This window comes from Anser brachyrhynchus (genome assembly GCF_964034855.1).
Source record: "Anser brachyrhynchus genome assembly, chromosome: 7".
NCBI classification, from domain to species: Eukaryota; Metazoa; Chordata; class Aves; order Anseriformes; family Anatidae; genus Anser; species Anser brachyrhynchus.
Window position 1 is genome coordinate 8,118,973 of NC_137701.1, and position 19,008 is coordinate 8,137,980.

Here is a 19,008-nt window from a genome sequence, read left to right on the forward strand (position 1 = left end):
GCAGCAATTTTGTTTATACAGAATAGACTAAGGAGTCATAGAGTATTTTTAAACTTCTCATGTTTTTTCTGCTCTTTTCTGACCAAAATGAGTTTCCCCTATTCCCACCGAGTAGTCTGTGCCATGCTTCTGAGGCTGCCAAGATATTTAATGATGAAAAAGGGGAAACATCAAACAACTTTAAAGGAAAGCAAGCTGATAGTACAGAATGCAAAAACATTGATAGCATGAGATCTGGCATCTGTGTATACGTGCACACACGCACTTGTATATCTAAGTGTATGTATTGGGTCTGAGGCTGCTTTTGGACTGTTTCAGCTCTTACAAACCCATAAATGTACTCATTTCCTGAACAACCCCTTAGTTGACATCTGCATGCCATCTCTCCTGGCCCTGTGGGGTTGAAGGAAAAGGAAATCAGGGATCAGACTTGTCCCTCTGGGATTTAAGGGTGCATAGAGAGCACACACAAGTGCCAGGCACTCTCTCTCTTTCTAAACTATTTATTCTCTCTTGCAAGCTGTATCAACCCAGACCCGAAAGTCAGATTAGAGCCGTGTGCCAGCCTCTCCTGTCCCCGAGGGGCGTGCTACTGGCGAAGGGGCACAGGGCTGCCCGCCCCTGGCTGCACTGGTACTTGCAGGACACATTTTAACCCTAAACCCGCAGGAGGTCTGTCTGTCTGGTGGCAGCATGAGTGCTTGGCGTTCAGGGCAGCCCAGCAGCTGGGTTAGGAGCGCTGGCCTCCCCGCTGGGCCCGGCTGCCTGCCAGCCCCTGCCAGGGCAGCACAAGGCCGCTTGCAGCGATCCTGCGCGCTTTAGGAATTTTCCCATGGCCCTGCGATACCCGTGCAGCCATGTGCAAGTGCCCAGTGAAGGATTAAGCGGGCTCTGAAGACTTAAAGTAATGGGCACTTCTACTGTGTTCACCATTCCTCCGTTGGTAGTGTTCCGCTGGTGATGAAATACATCCTCAGACTAGAGAAAATGCCAGAGCTAGTATTTTCCATGCAAAGTCACTACATCAGCGGTTAGGGGGGAGAAATTTGACGGTGACATCTCGTGAGCATTAGCTGTCCTTTGTCACGCAGTGACTAACAGGGAAAGCAGTGTGGGGTAGTAGTGGAAATAGTGCGCTGCAGGTGCGTGATGGGTTCTGAGCGTCCTCCAGGGCCGGGCTGTCAGGTGGGGAGGACGCGTAACAGAAAGGTGATAAGCAGGCAGAGCACAAGATACAACTTGGTGATGTTGTTGGCTCTGTCTTCCCTTTTCTCCATGCCACTGGCTTGCGTGTCTCCTGTTCGGCTTTGGGAAGGCTGCAGGGAGGTGTCCCTGCCTGGGTGCTGTGGCACAGGGCTGAAGGAGGCTCTTGGCGTGCCCGCATCCAAGCCACCTTCATCAGCTGCCCTCTTAAAAATAGTCTCCTCTGACCCGTAGGCTGGTCTGCAACCCCACTGCTAGCTGGAAACCTCTCCTTAGCCTCCAGCTAAAACTTATCGACAGCCGCAGTGTTCTTGTACCAAACTAGCCTGTGGTTTTAGCTGCCTTGTGCTCACCCTTGTCGTCAGCCTACCTGCTGCTTCCTCTGAAGGCAGTGCTGTCATTGATTTTATGATCAACCTGCCTCTTCCTCCTTTCTTCTGATCATCTTAATAGCCATTTTCTGCACTCCGTTTGCAAACACCTGTTTTGAACAGAAGCCATAAAAGCAGAACACCCTGTTACTTGTACTTATCCCGTCATCAGCATTTGCTACATCTTGAAAGGCCTCAGGCGTGGTTGTTAAGTGATGGAAAGGAAGGAGAATGTCCCCTGTCACTAGTAAATCACGCTGATGGTGGTGGTGGTAATAAGCCTACCTGTTGGGCTGAGTCACTGGTAGATGCTTAACACTTGTTTACAGCCAAGCAACGGGAGTCTTGAGGCAGGAATTGGCAGGCAGAGAGTACATGGCTTGCTGCAGCTTTTTGGTGGGTATTTTGGATGCGGGAGGTGGGTCGGAGAGACCCGGAGGGGAGAGGAAGAGGGAAATGTCATTCTTACTTTCCCCTCTGTGATGATGAGCAGTGATAGGTTCATTTGCAGGAAGAGGTTGGTGAGGAAGCAAAGCCGGACCGTTCTGTGTGCTGAGTGCTCGGTGCTTTTCTCAGGTTCAGCAGCCGACCCCAGCGCTCAGCCTTTCCCCTCCTGTGCCGTAATAGTGCACTGCCTGCACAGTGGAACCAAAATAAGCAAGGTGAGCTGGCGAGCTGGTTTTTGCTCATGTGAAAACTTTCAGCAGATGAGAAGCGTATTTTCTTTTGCATCTCTGACAGTAAAATCAACAGAGTGCTTCCTGCAGCTCGAGAACCAGTCCAGTGTGCTAATGTTGAACTTTCCCAGCTGCAAGGTTTGTCTCCTGAATCACATCTGGAGAGAAAACTCCACACCGGGAGTAGGAGCTCAGCTCTCCTAAAGTCAGTTGAAGCTTTGCCATGGACTTTCTTTTAAAAATATATCATTTTCTAAGGATTATAGCTTCACATCGGTGTGAAGACGGAGTTGCAGAAACAATGAGTTGCAAAACCAAACCTGTCGAGGTGCATCTGGGGCAGTGAGCTGGCGAAGAAAGCTTTGTGTTGCTTGCCTCCTCGTGTAGTCTGACCTACCAGGTGTCCCTTGTTTGTCTCCCACAGCAGACGCTGCTGCTGCCTAAAGCCAGCTTTATCCCCAGCTTGTAGTGCCAAGTTCTCTTGAACTCTCCTGCAAAGCATCTGGTTCTGGCTGGTGTCAGGACACGGGGATCTGCTCTCGCACATCAACACTGGGGGCTGGAATCACTGCTGCCTGCAAGGCAATCATGGAAAAAATGATCCCATCCCGACTTGCTATCTTTAAATGGCTTTGTAGTGCAAGTCCCCGGCTGCTTAAGCGCTACCAACCCCTTCAGGTTCAGTGCTAGAAAGCCTGATGCTCAGAGTTCAGCCTGAGTTAGGTGTATTTAAGCAGTCATGTTAGTAAACATGCTTTTGGAACAGCCAGGGGGAGGAACAGGAGTGCTGTGTGCGTTCTAGCAGGAGGGGAGCCTGCAAGAGAGAGGCACAGCTTCGTTTGTATTGAGCAGCGAGGCTTATGCGAAGAGCAGATGTTTGTTCCTAATGTTCTTTCCAGCACAGCTGATGAAAGAAAACTCTTCATAATCGTGACCAAAGATATTCTAGTTGTCATCCTTAAGATGAGTCATTTTTTTCCCCTCGTTTCTAATCCCTCTGAGGCTTTGGTCCCTCCTGAAGCAGGAAGTTATCATTCAGCCCGGGCTCTGGCTAGGACATGGTGGGCAGCTGGAGGAGTTGCACCGGGAGAGGGACAGGATGCACTGCACGAGTCACGTCCTGCTGAGGGCTTCACGTGTAAAGGGGAATCCTGGCGTCACAGAGACAGCGTGTTCTCTTCTTCGTTTTCCTAATCATCTTCCAATTCTTTATCAGAAGGCTTCAGGACATTTTTGTAATAAAATTGTAAGTTTGCCTGTTCTTCGGCCTTTTACCATGTTTGCATGGAATATCCAGGGCAGGTTTCAAGGCACTCTGCTCATCAGCCCTGTATCAACAGTTAATTTATAATGTTACCCCTACCTACATCTATAAGGTTTCTCTGCAGCATACCATTAATAAAATCTCCCTGGTACCTTTATTTTAGTTACAACTTCTTTGTGCAAAAAAATATTTTGCTTATACAATTACCCTTGCGTAATTTTGCCGTGAGGAAATGTAACAGAAGAATTAGGGTTCTGCTTTATGGGTGGAATGAAAACAAAATTAGACACAACAGGATTGAGTCTAGGGTTAATGGCGGGATGCCTGGGAGCTAGCTACTGTGTGCAACAGCTTTTGCTGTGACTCTTGTTAACGCTCTGATTCATTGCTGTAGCTACCATAATATTAGCGACTAGGTGTCCAAGTCTGGATTAGATCACTGCTGTGTTAGAAGCTGCGTGCTCAAACAGCGCAGTTGTTCCAGACCCCAAAGAGCTTACAGTCAGATCTACAAAGAGGCGTGGAGGTGTGAGCAGCAGGCTGGTAAGACTGTGTTTGCCAGTGTAATTACTGGCTTAGAGACCCCATAGCTCATGCTGGGAAATCAATTCTCACGTGATGCAGTTCACCTGAGACATTATCAGCATGAAAGCACATTGATTATGCATCTGACATGGGACCTAATGCTCTTTTACTTGTTTTGTTTTGGTTTTGACTTAAAATCGAGTGTATTATGAGTTACAAAATACATGCTGCTGGCTTCATCTTTAGTCTGTCTCTGCTGTTTAGCATGTTTTCCACTGGGAATATTTTTTCTAATACAGCAACAGAACAGCTACTAACGCAACGCTTGTAGCAAATGGCAGAAATGGACAAAACAGTTCAGCTCCATTGAAAACTGGTCCAAATGTTGGCCTTAAAATGGAATCAGATGCTACTCTTTTGCTTTCCCCCCCCATTCTGAATGTTTAGATAACGGGCTTCAGCTAGCAACAAAAGTACCAAATTAAGGCAAGAAAAGCTATTTTTTTCTGGCCTGAAGAAAGTGGGGAAGATGTGGTAAAGCCTCCTTTCTGAAACTGAGCTGTTCCTATGCCTTTTAGGGCAAATCTGCTTTGAAATGCCCGGAGTTGGGTCTCCATATTGGTTTGAGTTCAGCTCATTGCTGGAAATGGCCAATTAAACAGTTTTGTAAATTGAAGTGATTGGCATTATTTGGCAGTGTGAGTTGGAGCCTGGTGCCAGCTCTCACAGCTCACCTTTTCCATTGTGCTGCCTGCAGTCTGTGCTCTGCTCTCCAGCCCTGCTGCTCCCTCCCTGGGGTACCACTGGTTTCCTCATCCCCTTGACTCCCCGTGGAAGATTCACACCTTCTCTTGTGATTCTTCAGACCCACAACACCTGGTTCTTCCCTTCATCCCTGGCTCCATTCCCCTATGTTTTTTCTGCTTGTTTACCAAAATATCTCCATTTGCTGTCTCCATTTACTCCCTGGACCATCGGGGCCCCCTGAATTAATTTCAGTTCCACGCAGCATTTCCTCAGCAGCTCTCCAAGACCTCTCTGCAGTGCTTTCCCCCTGCAGCTTAACCAGCACCTGGTTCATCCCCTACCTGTCTCTGCTCAGACAGTGAATTGGGCCAGAAGCAACCTATGATGTGGCTGAGCATGAGCTCCACATCTGCTGAGTAGACCAGCAGGAAGCTGCCAAGCAGAAGGAATAGGGGTTGAGCTCTTCTCCTTCTGTCCCCAGAGGCATTAATGCCTTCCATCTCCTCTACCCATCTGGAGGTTTCCTGAGGTGGTAGGTAGGAGCTTAGTGTCTTCTGTCAAACATGATCGAAATTGGCCGGTGTGATTCACAATTCTGCATGTGGATAGACACAGCAGACAGCAGAGAAAGGCAACAGGAGCACAGACATCATGAGAGAATTAGGGAGCAAGTATTTTTGGATTGCTTGCACATTCACACATCTTCAGCTGAGCTAACCAGCACAATCAAGCAGGGGGCTGACGATGCTGCTTTAATGGCAGGGAGAAATTTTAAGGACCTGTTATGTAGTTGTGGAGAGAGGCTGCTATCAAGGACTTGGTGCATACCTTGTGATTTATGTTTGCTTAAGTGGGTTCTGGCACTACAACGTGTCACATTTTTAATTGCTACCCAAGGCAGTTCTTTGTAAAAGTATTTTTAGAAATGAGCAGCCATCAGAAGGAGAAATGCAGAAAGCTTTATATAGCTCCCTGGAGGAAAGAGGGGGAAAGTGTTAGGGAGAGTCTGTGAAGGAATTAAGTCATTTAGAGACAATCCACTTGGCCAGGCCAGCAGCCCTACAGAGCTGAAATAAGATTTTGCATTTTCATTTGTTGTTGTTTTTGTTGTTTCTTTATGCTAACATCAATAACAGGGGCTCCTTAATGTGGTGTGCAGGCTGCAACCTTCATCAGAGACTTCACACACATGTTTTTAAACTGTGGTTATTCTTGCCAGTCCTGGCTGATTTTCAAGGGTTTTAAGGGCTCAAGATCCCTTTCAGCAGCGCCAGGGGCCTGAGCAGACTTTTTGGGCTCCCAGGGGCTGGAGCTGTTGGACAGCCAAAGCTCAGGGCAGCCAAGGAGGCTGGTGGCATCCCGGCCCCCTCTGCTGCCCCAGCGTGCCCAGGCAGCAGCTCAAGCTCAGATCTCCGAGGCAAGTGCTACAATCCTCTCCTTTTGGGTTATTGCTGAAAAAGTTTGTCATGCTGCCTCCAGGCAGATGCTGTGTCTGGTCAGTGTCCTTCCTCAAACACAACTTTCTGAAATCTGGATGTGAAGGCATTGGTTGGGAGCCAGAGCGTCGTCACGCAGATAAAAAGAGACAGCACTTGCCCCGAAGGGTTTGCAGCGCAAACAGGCAAGTAATGGACAGCATGAACATTATAATCCCTCTTTCACAGTTGGGAGAGCTGAGGCACAGGCTTATTTTTTCATAAGTTCAAGGTCGTGGAGCAGGTGAACAGCAGAGCCCTGGACTGAACTTTGATCTTGCAGCTCAGTGCCTTAAACATAGAGCCCTTGGAAAGATCCTCATGGAAAGTTTCCTTATGGAAACTCCATTTGAGATGATCTGATAGACATTTAAATCAGTGCATGGATTTCTTCCTCCTTTCGTCAATTTTTAGCAAACTGCATGCAGCTAATACCCACTGGAAGAGGACAAATTGCCAGCAAATAATAATTACATTAATCCAGAGAAGAGGTGAGACAATCGTAATGTCAGCAGCCCATAGATAATAAAAGGGAAATCTCCTTATTCAAAGTACCTTATAATTGCTAACGATATTAATCTCCTGGAAAATGCATGTCTATGAAAAGTAAGCCAAGCTTTTCCTTGAACACAAAGTAGAGCAGTTATGTTTTCATCACCAGGAGGTCTGGCTAATGATGCCGTTCTTCTTCCTCTTTTTGTAACCCTATGGGGGCATGGTCCCAGGTTTGCTGCAGTTAGCTGCTGGATCATGGGCTCCTTACCTCCCCTGGTGAAGAACGTGTTGTCATCTGCAGTGCTTAAAGGGATAGAACAGCTGATAATGTATGAAGATATGGGCGAAAAAAAGACAGACCTTCCTGCTCCTCCGACGTTGTACCAAAGGACCATTTTTCCCCTTTCTTTCAGCTCTCTGTTTCCCTCCTCCTAAGATGGTAGCTGGGGTTTCTGGCTTGGTGCATGCCGTCCCTCTCTGGGGGATAGGTTTTTGCTCCTCAGGCTGATTCGTGTGAAGTCGTGCAGAGGATGCCTAGTGCTGTGACAGGGACAGTGTCCCCAAGAGGGTGACCGATCTTTCACAGGAAGGTTCATTCTGTTCCCATCTCAAATGGGATGCGCTCTGGCCGTTCTCTTAATTAGAATAACGGCAGTTTCTGTCCCATGGATGAATAAATGGGTGTCTTCTTAAAGAGTTGCGTGAGATGACTCCTTGAGTAAGTGGCTAGTCAGTTATTCTAATCTGAGGTGTGAAACTCTTCCCCCTTCTTGTGCCATCAGCATCTGCATCAGCTCCTGCATTTAAAACATACCCTACTGAACAAGCTAATTTATGCAGCTTATTACTGGCTCTTGATTGAGCCACAGTGCTAATTATCTGCTCTGAAGTGGCTGCAGGCTCGGGGTGCCTCCTAGTCAAACTGCAGTAATTGAGTGTCCATAGCTGTTAGTCCAAAGGCCATGGGGCTGTGAATTTCAGCACAACAAACAGACAGACACAGTGGTATCATAGGAATGTCCAGAAACGTATATACACATAAAAATCAGCCTAATTTTATACAACTAGCAAATGGACCAAATGGAGAAGAATCCAGAGTGCTACATAGCTTTGATTAGTCTCAGATCTCACCAAAAATAAATTTCTGTCCCGAGTGGCTGTCAGGGTTGCCTCTGCCTTGCACAAACACGTAAATCTCTGGTTTTCCAATTTGTAGCATGGAACAGAACTTGTAGATGTGCTTTATGTTCCTTGAATGGAATATTGTGTAATAGTAGTGGGTGACAACCATACTGTCAGCTACATTTTTTCTAGAATAAAGCATTCAGCAAAATATATCTGTCTGGGCATCTCTGCTGCCTCTTACTGCAGGAGGTTGTGGAGCTTATGAAAATGCTGCAATGCAGCAAGTGTACTACCACTGATTAAAAGTAGATTGTTGTTGTTGTTGTTGTTTTTCCCCCCTTTCTGCAAGCTTGTGGGTGGCATTTTAATCAAGTTCTCATGGTAACAAACATAATTTAAAAGCACTGAAGCCTACTAAATTAGTCTTTTTCTGTATGTGCTCGAGGTGGGTGTTAAGTCATTACAACTGCAGCGATGCTGGTTATTTCAGTATTGCTGGTGCAGAGATGACAAGGGAAGGAAAATGGAAGGAAGTGTTGCTGAATGCAGAAAATCGTGGTCTGTTTTTTACCAGGTTCTATTGTTGTCTTTTCTGTAAAGAGGGCACAATTAAAGCGATGTGTAAGGTGCTCCTTATGTTGCTGTATTCTGGCATCACGCTTCTGCTGTGTCTGTAATCCTGAAAGAGGCAGCTTGACTGACAGGTACTTTGATTCACTACTGAGAGCACGACCCTCCATCAAAACACCCATATAACGCTCAGGAAGCTGGGGGGCGTGTACGGGGCTGTCGTTTATCGTGGTACATGCGAACAGCTGCAGAGAAGAGCAGCAGGAAGGGGTTAAAGGGAAATCAGGGAGGATCTGAATCGAATGGTTCATTTCTGTTAATGAATTGATCTGGAAAGCACCACACGTCTACAACATGCGAACTCCTGGAAATGGGGTGATAGTGTCTGATCTCTAGACGGTCTGCTTGGCTGTCCGATGTAAACATTTCCATTGCATTTTGTGCTTCGTGTGCTACACCTGATGAATTTATACTGGGATGTGTCTGTAGTCTGGCATAAAGGCAGGGAACGCGGGAACGCAGGTCAGTAATTCTGCAGGGTGTCAGAAGACGTAAGCTACAACTTGCTCTTTGCTGAGCAAGAGGTTAGTTTACAATCAGAAACTGTATTGGCTGTTTCCTGCTGTTAAATACTTGTGGAAGTGAAGTGCTGGTAACTTTTGTTTTTTAAACTACAGCCTGCCTGCAGGAGGCTACTGCTATTTCCCCACGTCCTTGCCTAGCTCACCTGCAGAAGAATTACTGCCTTCTCTGGGGAGCTGCCTTTTGGGGAAGGTTAAGGCCCACTGGTGACCTCCCATACCTGGCTTTGTCAGTAAGGCCAAGCCCACACCTCCAAAGAAGCATTGAAAATAAAATTTAGAGAGGTAGCAAGATTGCCTGTAAGACAGAATGCTGCAGTTAGGCTTTGGGAAAGGACAAAACCATCTCAGCTATGTAAAAGAGACTTGGTGTCTCCCTGGACTTCCCCAGTTATTTATCTGCTGTGCACTTAGGCTGCTCTACATCCTCCTCAAGAACACGTCGGCTGCTTAGACCTTTTGGTGCAAAGGGGCCAGTTATTTGTTGTAGTGTATAAGGGTTCAGTTTTACCCTTTCCTGTCTAATTTGGCCATGCATAAACACTTCCCAGTGGTTAGAAGAAATGGGACAGTCGTGGGACCCTAACGTGTTCTTTAGTATGGCTGCATCACTTTGCTGCTGCCCTCCTTTTCTGTGATCTCGTAACTTCCTTCTTCAGCAGCTGCTGAAATGGAGAAATGGATGTTAGGAATCAAGTCAGAAGGAATTTTTAATCTGGATTTTTAAGACCTGGAGTGAAAAGTGACATAATGCTGTGTCATCAGAATATTTTCCCTGGCCATTTTCTATACCACTGACTGAGAACTGCTCTGGGAATTTCAGCAGGAACTGAATGCTGCACTGAACCACCACAAGACCAGCTCCTCCTGCATCCTCCTGCTCCTCTCTTGCAGCAGCAAGTTGTTTTGGCCTGTTAGAGGAGCATTGGACAGTGTTCATCAATCTCCCGACAGACTTTGGAAATCATTCACTTTAAAGCATCCTGGGATTCTGAACAGGTAAAGCAGTAGGGAAAGGTCAAGAGCCAAAGAAAATATACCCACATCCTTTTTTTTTTTTTTTCTTCAGTAATGGAGCAATGAAGTAGTAGCTATATGGAGAGAACTTATTATACAGTCACTTCCTGTCACCGTTGTGTGCAGTTAGTATTGATAGAAAGAAGCCTTCTATTGAAAAACACGTTGTCTCAGTAGTCGTTTCTTGCAGTGCAGAGAGGAAGAATGCCACCCTCACTTCAGAAGCTGCAAGTGGCTGTGAGCAATGCTCCTTGGAAGCTGCACAGCACAGTAAAGCTCAGTACCTTCTTCAAAGCAGCACATCGTTTGAATGGTCGGTGTTTGAAATACCAACCCTACCTTTTAAATGATAATTTTTTGCACTTGATCGTGGGCTTCATGTCAAATACAATGATTTGGGTATTGTAGTCTTTATTAGCCTGATGTTAACAATTCCCAGTTCACCAAGGAAAGCCCCTCTGAAATGTTCAGAAATGCAAAAGACAACTGAAATGTAACGAGGATTACAGTTTTGCAGTGTCCTTTCATATCAAGTCCTTCTGTGTCAAATAAAGTCCCTCCTTGAAGGACAAGTAAATATTTGCTTCAAGAAGAATTTCCTGACTGTTGTAGTGTTCCCAGAGAGCCCTGACAAAGCACCAGCATAAATCCTTCCTGGAAATCTCCGTTGGTTGGCAGGCCCACAGTAGGGTTTGATCTTAGCAGTGCTTCAGGAAGAGGAGCTCTGGGGTTTTCTTCTTCTAGTTTGTGCTGCAGCCTCGCTCCTGTAAATGCTTTCAGATTGGAAACAGCTACGAGGGCAGCAGCAAAGGCCTCCTTTATATAATATAGAGGTATTGTCTTAAAAATTCTTTCTGGATGTGTCTTCACAGCTCTGTAAGGATGCTTAGCGTTTGATGAGGGGTAAGTCTCGGTGCAGAGAGTGATGGCTGTTTCTCGCTTCAGACCAGCTTTGGATGTCTGGACTCAGAAGCAAGGCGCCCCTCTGTCTGTCATGCCATCCATCCCTCCGTGTAGCGCTGCTCCCTGGGCTGCGAGGAGCCTCAGGAGGACTTTTAGGCAGATTGTAGAGAAGAAACTGGGTGAGAAGTTCAGGAAGGAAAATTGGAAGGTGACAGAGGAATGGGAATGAGGAAAATGCTGCTTGGGATGAAAGCTGCAGGAGAGGACTTGATACCTCCTCCCGGTTTGAGGAGGATAATACATTTAAGTGTGCAACAGTGAAATGTTTAATCTGGACAGCAAACGTGGACAGGTGGGGGACTGGAGCCCCCGGGGTTGATGCCCAGACTGGGATGATGTAGGCAGAGGGAAGGGGAAGAGTAAAACCTGTTTACTGAACTAGGTTCAAACCTGGAACATATGCACAAGGAGACCCAGTTAGGACTGTGCCGTCACCTCTAATTTCTTCCGCAGCCAAACTCTCGAGGTGTAACCTTGCAACCCCAACGTCCTTGCAGATGGCTTCATATGCATGATGTATGTTGATGCACCTCTTGACAAAATCTGGTTTGTGACAGAGGGTTTTTTTTTTAGCCTTTTTGGTCTGTCTTTAATGTTCTTCGTCAGCAGAAGCAGAACAAAACTTTCCATTCCTAAACAAATAAAGTTCAGCACTGTACAGATGTGTAAGTAAGCGGCTGCCATGGCTGGCTTTCATTGCTGCCGGATAGACAGTGATTTATTCTGCAAGTTCTGTGCCCTGAGCCTTCAGAAATTTTCTTCTTTTTGTCCTGAAGTCTAGCAGTAATAATTAGCAAGCCATAAAAATCGACCTGATTTGTGGGAACCACTGAAGGATGCAAAGAGACGTTTCTGTTCAAGGAGACAGGAACAAAAGCGCGTGGTTACTGACCCAGTCATGTCAGACCTAAATTTTGAGGGAATCCCGGGCGCTAAGCGTCCTGCGGAGTGAATAGTGCCTATTCATCCAGCCCTTCTAGCAGAGTGAATGAATCATCCTCCCGAACAGAGACAGCCCCTCTGGGTCGGGGCTGAGGTCAGTGGTAGGGCATGTGTTTCAGACTGCTTGCCCTAAATGAAAAAGAAAACATACAAGGCGCTGCTTACGCTGCTGCAGCTTTGAGCATCTCGTCTATAAAACATTTACGTTTGGTATCTCGTGGGACCTCTTCGAAGTGGCAGCTCTGGATACATAACCAGGTCCTTCTGGCAGGGCCATCTGTCTTCCTGTCTCCTCACACGCTTTTTGTCTTCATGGGCACCCCTACCCCAACCTCTTCCCTCAGCTGATCCTCCCATTTGGCCCCAGCCTAACCATCACCTCCGTGTCAGTGTCTTGGCTGCAGAATTTTAGCAGGAGGAGGTCAGGCTGATTCTGCAGGACAGGTTGAAAAGGAGCAACCCCTTTCCACCAGCCCCAGGCAGGTGGCGAGATGTAGCCTACAGAGCTTGTTTGGCTGCATCAGCAGAGGGATGGACATGCATCCGAGCTGTAACACCCTGTTTCAGTTAGAAACTTAGGAGACCAACAAAGCTGTTCATTGCTAGCAATAGGTGTTTTTTTTATTTGCAGTGTGATACAGTCTGCTCTGTGCATTTTCCTTCACAGTTTATTAAACGTTGCGGTGCTCAGCAAGGAGCTGTGATATTCCATCCCTCTTGGTGATATTCCATCCCTTCTTTAAAAAGCAATGACAAGAAACCACGCAATTATTTAATATTCATATTATACTAGCAAGTAAAGGCCCCAAGCCGCATTTGATCTACATTTTATTTATGTGGTAAAAACAGTCCTCTGCCAGAAAAGGCTCTCGTATTGAGAAACCGTGAGCAAATTAATGGACGGCAAATTCAGCAGGTGCCTTTTGAACCTCTGTGAACTTTCATCATTGGAGCTTTCTGCAGCAGCTAATCCCAGAGTAATTCCCTACAGTGGGAAGAATCCCCTCTGGTTGCTGCACTGTTACTCTTCATAGAAAGAGGGGTCGTTTGTTTTCTCTTCTTGCCTTCTCTATGCTGCATGTGTTTTTTAGACCCGTCCCATTCCCCTCTTTCCTAGGAGGAAGAGCCTCAGCCTGTTTAGCCATTCCTTGCACAGAAGCTTCTCTGGATCTTTAATCACCCTGCTTGCACTCTCTGCACCTTTCCAGGCTGCCTGTATTTCGTTTGTGATTAATACTTAATGCCTTCAGACATTCTAAACCAACAGCAGTATTGGTGCTCCTGAAAGACTGCAAAAGACAAAATCCAGAGGATTTTTTCCAGTGGCCTAAATTATCACGTTAGATCCTGGTACTGCTCAAAAAAGCCATCAGAAGCACCCGAACACACAAATGCTTTTGTGAATTTTCTGTCCATCTGTGCTCTGCACATCTTCTATCCCGTCGTGCTTTTTGTTGCCCTTTGAGTGGAAATTTCTGCCTGCAGTCCGGGCAGGAGCTGCCTGGCAGATACGTTACTCCCCATGGCCAGAAAGTGACCTTGAGGGCGTCTCGTGCGTGCACAGCCTGGAAAGCACCCCGTCATCTGGGTCCTCTAGGCGTGTAGCCCCGGGCTGTGCTGGAAAGCAGCAGGTTGTGCCACCAGGTGGGGACCACGGGTGGTGGTAACACGCTGACCTGAGGCTGCAGCTCCGCAGAGCTCCTTGCCTCTTCGTGTGGAGCAGCGCATGCTGCCCGCTGCTCATGGCCCGGGTCTGGGCTCGGTGGTTCGATCGGAGATGGCAAATCCTAGCTTTCCTCCTTCCCCTTGGCTGTCTCTTTACATTAAAATGACACTCATTCAGCCCCATGGCTTGTTTGTTTCTAGACTTTTTCCTCAGTTACTGAACTTGTTCATCAGTCAGTCTTATCGTTCCTGACACGCGCTTTCTGCACCCAACGCAACTTGTTTGCACTTCCCTGGCCCTGGGCTTGCTTCTCGCCTCCCACAAAACTCATTCATTCCTCGTCTTATCCCAGGAGAACACCACTGACTTCACACACGTACGTCAGCCCCTTGGCACGGGGTGGGAGCAGTGTGGCAGCAGAACAAGGTTAAACCCAACCTGTAGCAAGAAGAAGGTAATTGCACGCACCCGGGGGAGCCCGGGGAGGAAACGAGGCTCTGAAATAGGCCTTTGCTGTGACAGCAAGTCCTGCAATTAAGATTTCAGAAAGGCTGAATGACTCAGTGAGTTGGTTCCTCCTTACACATTAATACCTTAATTTTCTTAACTCAGAAAAAAAAAAAAGGATTCAAAATTAAAAAGAAGCCTTGTAGTTAAAATACAAGCCAGATCACGTAAACTCCTGGTTCTGTTTCAGTGACCATCCCAAGATCTTAACCGAAGTCCTTTCAAGGGGAAAAAACACCTCTGAAAGTGAGGGCTGCAAAATCAACACCACGATTTTGGGTTCCTGCATTACCTGTTGTGTCCTCCCTGCCCTGCGTCCCCTGGGCCCAAGCAGGCTGGGTAGTGGCTGCTCCATTTCTTTCCTCTTGTCAGCGGTAGGGTTGGTTGAGCAAAGATTTGGCAGGGAAAAGCTATCACGTGATAACATTGTATCCCAAATATTGTGATTTCGCTGTCTGAAGTGTTTAAAGGCACAAAAGATTTCTGGGTGCTCTCATTTCCAGGTAGGGAGAGAGTGTTTTATTTGCCTGGGTATAGAGCCGTGGGTCAGAAAAGTGGGTGGCTGGATAGCATATTTTTAAGTCTTGCAAGCATGAGGGGATATTTAAGTTAATAGAATTATTTTGTTTGTACCATTGTTAGTTAGCAAATAGGATGAAGAGATGAAATAATCCTACCGCTTGGGTAGGACCGAGGTTTTGCAGCACAGCAGTCATTGCTCAGATGTTCCCTAGGAAAGACAACTCGAGCGCTCGCTTCCCCATGCCAAGTTTGCTGCAATCATAAAAGCAAGCAGGTTTTGCAAATAACCTCTTTTCCCATCAGCTTTGCAAGCCTTTGTCCCTTCATTTCTATTTATTTATTTCCAGTTAGATGTTTTGTGCTGCAGTTAAAAGCGTTGGTTTATGTTGGCTGTAATGGGTCCTGGGCCTCTGCCTCCAAGGTTTGCTAACCACGACACGGAGAATCAGAGATGCTTAAGTGAGTCTGGACGGAGGGACCTCTGAACAAGCTTTCTTCTGTCTGATGCTCTTTTTCAGCATGAATAAACAATGCTTCTGCTCAACAGTAAGATGTTTCTGCTTCCGCTGTGTGCCTGACATGATTGCCTGGTGTGTCTGAGCATTGTGAAGTGAAGCTAAAAGCACTCTCAGCAAAAGAGTAATCTGCCCCTGACCTGGGGAGAAAACCTTCTTCACGTGAGCCAAGACTTGCCCATACAAATGGGAGCAGCACATGGCCTTGAAGATCCTTTCCTGTTACCATTTCAGTGCTTCATTTTCACGTCAGCATCCTTGTGTTGCTTGCTCAGTTGCAGAATAATGACAGCGTTCCTTAACCTCAGCGCATGGAAGGGCAGAAATAAGCTGAGATTGTGGCTGGATCAGGAAATCTGCCTCTGGAGGTACTGAACTGCCCCTCTTTGGGGCTCCGTGGGCCTGGAGAGGTTACAAAAGCAGCGTTCCAGAGTCTTGTCTACGGGCTGGTTCTCCTGCGTGTATTTATGGAGAAGAGCCTGCCCGAAATTAGGCCAGGACATCCGTCTTACCATTTCTAGGAGCTGACGTGATGATGCTCCAAAGATAGCATCTGGGTATTTCAAAGATTGTGCTGCAGCAGGGACGGAATTAGTTCTGAAAGTTAGGCAAGACCTTTGAAAAATCAAAAATGCAGGCACATTTATAGAGGCAGCTTTTTTTTTATTTTTTATTAAAAGTTCATGGAGTAAAGTTAAGATCATGTGAAAACGTTCTCATGTTTAATGAGATCTTGGCACAACTGAAAGAAACAAGGGATATGGAAGTGATTCACATATGTGGAGAAGGACAAGACTCCCCAGTGTAGATGATGTGCTTGTTCTGGGTGAGATTCTGCTTATGTGAGTTTTGCTTAGCAGGCACCAGCATGGCACCTCCCTGCTCAACAGTCCAGCTTGTCTCACCGGCACGCAGAGTGGCCCCGCTGATGTCGGTGAGAGCACCGACCTGTCCTGCACGCCCAGTATGCAAGTCACATAGTAGCAGAGTTAATTATAACCCTCGCTACCTAATTGGAGCTGTCATCCATCATGGAGCCTCTCGAGAGAAGAGATGCGGCATCAGATGAATGTATCTTAGCAAGGTCACTGCGGGGAAAAAAGAAATCTTGCAAAATTGGACCCTCGCCTTGTTGTGGGCTTTTAGATGGAGGTATCATAGCGTGAGCTGAGAGCAAAGCAGGCACGTAGCTCTGAAGCCTGTTTGCAGCAGCCATGGCACGTACACGGTTTGGTTGGCGCTACCTTTTTTCCCCAGGCTCGTTCCCAGGCTGCAGTGACTGTATGAAGCTGCGTGCTCCTGGCTGCTGAAAAATTGTTCCCTTGGTACTGTTCTGGACATCGGTTGGCTTGTGCAGCCCGTCCTACAGCTCAGCTGTGGTGTGTTAGGCCTTTTAAGCTTTCTTCTTGCCAAGGTTTGGAGTGACCGCTGTGGTAAGGGGGAAGTAAGAAAAGCACAGATCTTACTTTTTATTGGAGACATACTCCCTGAGTGCTTGCTGGGTCTCCTTTGCCCTTTAAAATCATCTTAAATCATCTAAAGGTTTCATCTGGTCTTTTCTGAAACCTTATGTGTGATAAGTGAGGCAAATCTGTAACAATTCAGTAGAGAGAAGCAGACCGTAAAAACTCAAACAAGGACCGTGTTGTGGAGACAAGTGTTCATTGCACTAACTCCTTAATATACAGTTGCAAACCTCCATTTGTTTGGAGGAACCAAAGCACTCCACATGGAAAGTTTTGATTTCAAGAGCTTTCAGCAGCAAGGAGGCCAGGAGAGGAAAGCTGCTCAAAGGGTGACACAAGATTTTTATGGGGAAAGGCCACTTGAGCGCTGCCTCCTGAGCATCCAGGTGAGCGGCTCCTGCTGGAGCACCTGCAGGCGCTGGCTAAGGGCTGGGGACCCTCAACAAGCGTGCCAAAGGCAATTCCTTCCCAAAAACACGAGGAGAGGCTCCCAACGCCTACTTGGTAGAAAAAACAGGTGAGGAATTTGGCTCTGAGATGCTCCGTGGGATCAATCCTGGCCTTGCTGAGAACTGGCTTCAAGGGGGAGCACCAGGCTCCTGTGGAAAGCTGCCAGCCCTCTGGCTTTACCCGTCAGCCCCTTAGGAGGGCGAGGAGGAGGAGGATGAGGATGTCAGCAGGGATGGAGCATGGTCTGCCCTTTGCTGCTGAGCAGGAGAGGACGAGGTGCTCGTGGTGCCTTAAACCCGCAGGGCTGGGCGTGATTCAATCCAGCGTCAGCACCTTTACTGGCTGCTCTGGCTTCTTTGATGCTTTTGCTATCCTTAGCAGGGACCAAATTTATAGGTAATAAGTTTTTTGCCTTCTTTCTCGTTGCAGATATCCGCTATAGTTGTCATGGCACTGTTGTCATGGTTACCAGCTCCTTCACCAGCTAAAATACCTCTCCTCTCTCCTGCAGGAAGCAATCATGGCTAGTGATAGATGCGCGCCTGGGAGTGTATTTGATGAATGGTAAATGGTGTAAAAATGCAGCATCCTGGATGGAAACTGTCAAAAAGGGGTGGTGTTGCCGCAGGAACGGGTGGGTGGGGATTCACGGAGCTTTTTAACCAGAGCTGAGCCCCGTGGTGGATGGTTTTTTTTAAAGGCAGAAGCTGCTGGTGCCATTATTGCACAATTGCAAGAGGTGCCTGGGTTTAGATTTCTGAAGCCTGAGCGAGTTTGTGCGGTCCCTGGGCGCAGGAGCAGGAGCCGCCACGTGTCTGGAGGGCAGCAGCCGATGGCAGCCTGGCTTGGTCATGCTCTAAGCTCCTTTCCAGCAGCCACAGGGAATTAATACCTTCCCCAGCGAGGAAGAGCTGTGTCGGTCAGGCGTGGCAGTTGAAAGACTCCTCCTCATCCACTCACCTGCTCCTGTGTCCCTGCAGCGGGGAGGACCTAGCTGCTGCCAAAGGAGCTGCAGTCCTGGCTGTGCTGCACTGCAGGGAGGAGCCAGAGCATCCTGTTCGGAGGTACTCACCAGGAAAAAACCTTTTCTTAAAATGTCTTCCTGCTCCAGTCACCAAGGAACAGACCGGTGCTGCCTCTCGGCCCGCCTCTACATCATTTGGGTGTCCTGGCTGGCCGTGAGGGGCTTGGTGCGGAGCAGGGGGAATTTGTCAGGAGTCGTGTTTCTACAGGGGAAATCATTCCCCCACTTCGCGTGCCCCAGCAAGTGTTCTGCCTGCAGACCAGTACGTACCAGTTACCTCGTCCTGCTGGTGATGGGCTGCCTGGCTGCTAAATCAAGGGGCAAGGAGGAGCGGGGAAGCTCAAGCAGCTCCTCTGGCTCTCTGCTCGTCCTCTGCGATGCCAGGTGCTGGAAGTCAGCTCAGCTGCTGTGCAGGCTGGAGCCGTCCTTCATTTTCAGTGCTGGCAAGGATGCAGGTTGCAGTACATTTTCTTGCTCTTCCCACAGCGAGCTGCCTTTGTTCTGCCTGTGGTCCAGGCACCATCCGCTCTTTTTCATCGGTATTGTAACTCAAGGTATGACCAAAAAAGTGAGTGAAGGAATTTTCTACAAAAAATGCATGGCTGTCGACTAATGGTCTGCAGTGTAGGGTTGGCAAAGCTTTTAAAAGCCCTGAAAGCTAATACAGATGGGAGCAGATGAACACTGCCTGTATTTGTAACAGATGCAAGGTGGTATTTAAGAGGATTTGTCTTGCTCGTATTGTCTAGAAAGAGAGATCTAGCTGCAAGCTAATAACTCAAGGAATGGGCAAGGAAGAAATAAATCAGATTTGTTATAAATTAACAGAAAAACCTATTTGTCCTTTATTAGGCTTGAGAAGTAGAGTGGCTCCAATTGAGAGAGAGGTTTAATTTGTCCTGA

General features: G+C 47.4%; 1 protein-coding gene across 37 annotated transcripts in view; it reads left to right on the plus strand.

Moving 5' to 3' along the window:
* Positions 1 to 19,008, plus strand: part of MAP2 (microtubule associated protein 2) — a 197,919-nt gene that overhangs the window by 108,342 nt on the left and 70,569 nt on the right. The gene's annotated exons all lie outside the window — the stretch shown is intronic.